This window comes from Solanum pennellii, chromosome 1 (assembly GCF_001406875.1).
Source record: "Solanum pennellii chromosome 1, SPENNV200".
Classification (NCBI taxonomy): domain Eukaryota; kingdom Viridiplantae; phylum Streptophyta; class Magnoliopsida; order Solanales; family Solanaceae; genus Solanum; species Solanum pennellii.
In genome coordinates this window covers 81098046-81104015 of record NC_028637.1, presented here as the reverse complement: position 1 = coordinate 81104015, position 5970 = coordinate 81098046, and positions in this window count along the sequence as shown.

The window sequence follows — 5970 nt, the reverse complement described above, 5'->3', positions numbered from 1 at the left end:
TTGACTAGATCTTCATTTATTTATCATAAAAGCTATTGTAAAGAGCATAAACAAAAAGATTATCATTTTTTATTCTAAAATCGTATAAGTTTCGAGAATAATAAATTTCTAAATAAGAAACATCATGATTGTTTGAAATTTTAGGATAACTTAACATTTTTTTAACTTTTATTCTAATTATTTTTAGCTGTTATAATCATATCTGACGATTCGGATGGAGATGATTCATCAAAAACTCATGGATTATCAAGTGTTGCTGATAATGAGGTTAGTATGTTGAAGCATTTAATTATGTTATCACTTGATATCTTAATATTAACGTAGTCTTATCTGAATACTATAAGTGCATTCTACTTACATAATAATTGTTTAATAACTATGTTAATCAAAAGGATGTAGATTTGACATTTGAGTGTTTAGATTAACGATTCTTAACTATAGTTTGTAAAATGCTAAAAATATTTTATGTGTACTTTTACAGACATTGATCCATGGATTTGTCGAGTTTAGTGAAGAAGTTGATAAAGAAATCACAAGTCATTTAACCAAGACTTTGCAACCTGTAGAATCGCATCAGCTTGGATCATCGTCAAGGTTATCACTTCTTGCATGTTTAAAAATAATTAAGTTCAATTTACTATAATATTTTAAATTTTTATTATTTGTTGTTAATTATTTTGGTACTTCAATTTTTAAAGGATAATTCGACCTAAAGATAATCCATAGGAGCACTAGCAATAGGACCTGTGATATCAAGAGGGAGGAATGCAGTCATGCGTAGAAGCCCTGATGGATCCCAACGAATGTGAGCGAGTAATGACCCCGAGGTCATAGAAGAAAAGAGAAAGTGAAAAAAAAGATGTGCACATCTTCCAAAAGAAAGAAATCTGCTCCATGAGTGTCTTGACAAATGATTGTTTCTGTTTTTCAACTTTTTAATATATATATTTTTATGTGACTTCAAAATCCATGGAGGAGTAAATAGTTTGAGTATATAAAATTTTTGTATTCTATTGAAGTTATAAGTTCATATTTTGTATTTGTATGTGTGTTGGATTTTTTAGCGCGCGCACACACACACACACATACATGCACGCACGCACGCACACACGCACGCACGCCAGCACGCACGTACGCACGTACACACACACTATTTATGTTTAGCCTTATTGTTGAAATATTTAGAAAGAGCCAAATCAACGAATTGGGTATCTTGTATTTGCACCAAAAGTCATTGATTTTTCTATTTTAACATGATTTCTCCAAATATCTTCTTTAAATAGCTAGGAAAAAAAAAGTATGATTCATAAACTAAATGTTAATGTTTAAACAGAAATTTTTTTTTTGTTTTCTTTTTCACATTTAGTTTGTGTTCTCTTTTCATATTGTTTTTTACGTTGTCTTTCTCTGTAAAGGAAGAAATTCTTTTATCAGGAAGGGTTGGTAAGTTTTTCAATTATCAAAATGTTCCTCCTTTACTTTTCAAATAAGAGATAATTAATTCTTTCATCTTTTTAGACAACTTCTTGGATCGGGCAAGGTCTGTCCACATGGGAAACTCACAACCCAAAGTTTACATCCTCCACTTCGCAGATGGTGGACATGACCCAATCCAATACAACATCTACTAGTCACACAATTCATACAACAAATAGTTCTTGCGACATGTGAGCATCAAGAATTTCACTTTAAGGTATTTCAAACCCACATAGGCCAATGGAACAACAAACTAGACGATCACAAGTGGACAAGGGCGGCTGGCCAACCTTTTGGCGATCAAGAACTCCCATCGCCAAACAGTCCCTCAAAAAACAAGGCTTCCTCCGCTTTATTTTGCTAGTTTAGACCCTTTCTTGCACCCTAGGCCTCTTCCTTTCTCAATAATTTATAAAACAGCCTAGACATCAAATTAAGGTCACACTAGCCCACACAATGAGGCTCTAGTTCAACCTATCATTTTCTTGGTCGTTACACTTTTTATGGACCGTACAAATACAATAATCTATATGTAGGCACAACTTTCCTCTTAAAATCATTAAAATTAGGTAGTTATTCGAGATTTTTTATCAGTCCATCAAAATTTATTAAGAAAATGAGTTTATCCATGGGTTTAACAAACAATGTTCAAGGTAAATTCTTCAACACTAGCTTTTAAAATTATTGTAGACTTCCTTTTTTATATTATAAAATTCATATAAATTATGGAACCGATGTTATGATTTCATTATGTGGTATTTTATTCTAATTTATTATTTCTAAAATCTTGAAAAATTATTCAACTACTATGTTTCAAGAATTATATGTCTAAATAAATTTTGTCAATTAGGTGAGGTTGTACTTTTAAGGTTTAAGATTTCTTGATGGTTGATGATAATGATTGAACTAATTATTAAGCATGCACTTAACATTAACTTATTATTGCATTTTAGTAAAACGAACTGAATGTTAAAATTAGTTGGACAAGACATGAGCCTTGTCTTTGAGTGGATTCCATATAGTCTTGTATCCATTTCATGTCATATGCATTGGTTGGAAATAGTGTAGGCATGTTGAAGATCTGTGAGCCCGTAATTGGGAGGCCCACTAGATTAAAATATTTTGAGCCTATATATGAGGTTAGGTCTCATCTCCTGGCTTAATCTAAGAGGTGTATTCCTATAAGTTGTCAACCATCAATAACCCTAAGGAGAAGACGACTCAGCCTAGCTTCTATTCAGTCATTCGTTGCTATGGCAGACATAGTTACACACATCCTTTTTGTATTTAACTATATTATATAGGTGTTCTCGATATATGTAACAAGTACTAGTTTTGTTTGTCGTTTTAATCTTACAGATAATTGTCTTCTACCCATTTTATATGAGAAGAGATATTCACACCTTAACTCATCAACCAAAAGTTAATATATAGAGATGAGTAAATTTTAATCAAATCATATAATTCAACTCTTTAAATTTTAAAAATGATACCCTCTTCACCCTTTGAATTATAAGAGACCCTTGGGTCTTAAATTCAAAAGTTATTTTATAGAAAAAAAATTAATTTAATAATCTTTATTTTTTGAGATAAGAAAAATAACATTTTTAAGAATTAGCAAATCAGAGTATTTTACAAAAAATTTAAATATCATATCATTTTATGATATGTAAAATTCAATGTAATGCTTTTTATATTTAAAATAATCATCAATATAAGATTCTTAAAAATAATTTGATTAGTTTCTATGAATAATGTGAAAAAATAAACATTTTCTAAAATATAATGTGAACAAAAAATAAATATGTTGCTCAAATTGACTTCTCAATTAATTTTTTTTATTGATTATTTATGATCAAGAGGTTTATTACGAGTAAAAAAATTATTCACATTTAATATTTATAATAAGATATAATGATTACTTATTTTAAAACTCAAAATATTCAGGGGATTAAATGAAATCAATATACTCCATATAAATGTAATACAACAGTATTTATGCGTGATATTCCACAATAAGATTTTAAACATAAGCCATCCGCCATGACAGTATATAGTAATCAAGAACTAAAATAAATAAAAATTTAAAATAAAAGAACCTCCTGATATATTTTTCATTCATTTTCATACATGCAGTTTTATTATTGAAGATTTTTGTTCATCTTGTATATCATCATAAGCTATAGTAGTCTGTATGGTACAATCATTGTTTTGTTGCTTTTTTTTTTATTCAGGTTTGATCAATTTTACCTGTTCTCCTTTTTTTAACTAAACAATTAGATGCATGTACAATGACATGATGAATTTGATCTAAAACTGATTAGAATATATTCTAATTTATAGTATTTCACAAATTACTGTGGTCAAAGCTTCTTATACTTTTTTCTTTCTCAAAATTAGTCAAGTTATAATGTTTTATACAAGTTCTCAACAAACAATCTATAATGTGAAATAATATAGGAAAATCAATAAAACAATTAATTAAATTATGGAACTGCTATATTTGTCAGATTTTTTTACTAGATCTTCATTTATTTATCATAAAAACTGTTGTACAGAGCATAAACAAAAAGATTATCATTTTATATTCAAAAATCGTACAAGTAAAGAGATTAATAAATTTCTAAATAAGAAATATCATGATTGTTTGAAATTTTATGATAACTTTACATTTTTTAAACTTTTATTTGAATAATTATTGGATATTATAATCATATCTCATGATTCGGATGGAGATGATTCATCAAAAGTACTCATGGATTATCATGTGTTGCAGACAATGAGGTTAGTATGTTGAAGCATTTAATGATATTATCACTGTATATCTTAACATTAACGTAGACTTATCTGAAAAATATAAGTGTATTCTACTTACATAATAATTGTTTAATAATTAAGTGAACGAAATAGATCTAGATTTGACAGTTGAGTGTTTAGATTAAGAATTTTTAACTATAGTTTGTAAAATGCTAAAAATATTTTGTGTGTACTTTTATAGACATTGATCCATGTATTTGTCGAGTTTAGTCAAGAAGTTGAACAGAAGTCACAATTCATTTAACCAAGACTTTGCAACATGTAGAATCGCATCAGCGTGCATCATCGTCAAGGTTATCACTTCTTGCATGTTAAAAAATAAGTAAGTTCAATTTACTTTAATATTTTAAATTTTTGTTAATGTTATTTTTAATTATTTTGGTATTTCAATTTTTTAAAGGATAATTCAACCTAAAGATAAATCCATACGAGCACTAGCAAGAGGACCTGTGATATCAAGAGGGAGAAATGCAGTCATTCGTAGAAGGCCTTATAGATCCCAACGAATGAGAGCGATTTATGACTCCGAGGTCATAGAAGAAAAGAGAAAGAGAACCAAAAAGGCGTGCACATCTTCCAAAAGAAAGAAATCTGCTCCATGAGTGTCTTGAAAAATTATCTAGAATAAAGAGCTATAATTGTATACCATACTCTTAATTTGCTTTTTAAAGAAATCGGTGGTTTTTTTTGACAAATGATTGTTTCTGTTTCTCAACTTTTGAATATATATATATATTTATGTGACATTAAAATCCATGGAGTATGTTCTTGATCTCTTAACTTCATTTTTGTCAACAAATAGTTCTTGCGACTTGTGAGCCTCAAGAATTTAACTTTAAGGTTTTTCATACACTACATAGGCCAATGGGACAGCAAACTAGATGATCACAAGGGGACAAGGGAGCTGGCCAACCTTTTGGTTATCAAGCACTCCCATCGCCAAACAGTCCCTCAAAAAACAAGGCTACCTCCACTTTATTTTGCTAGTTTAGGTCCTTGCTTGTACCCTAGGTCTCTTCCTTGCTCAATAAGTTATAAAACTGCCTAGACATCAACTTAAGGTCACACTAACTCACACAATGAGGCTCTAGATTAACCTATCATTTTCCGGGTCTTACACTTTTTATGAACCGTACAAATACAATAATTTATATATATACACACACCTTTCCTCTTAAATCATGAAAATTAAGTAGTTATTCGGTATTCTTTATCAGGCCATCAAAATTTATTTAGAAAATGAGTTTATCCATGGTACAACAAACAATGTTCAAGGTAAATTCTTCAACACTATCTTTTAAAATTATTGTAGACTTCCTTTTCTATATTATAAATTCTTATAAGTTATGGATTCGATGTTATGACTTCATTATGTGATATTTTATTCTAATTTATTAATTATAAAATCTTGAAAATTATTCAACTATTGTGTTTTAAGATATATATGTCTAAATAAATTTGGTCAACTAGGTGAGGTTGCACTTTTAAAGTTTAAGATTTTGTGATGGTTGATGATAATGTTAGAAGTATTTATTTAACGTGAACTTAACATTAACTTACTATTCCATTATAGTTAAACGAGCGGAATGTTCAAATTAGTTGGACAAGACATGAGCCGTGACTTTGAGTGGATTCCTTATGGGCTTGTATCCATTTCATGTCATATGCGTTGGTTGG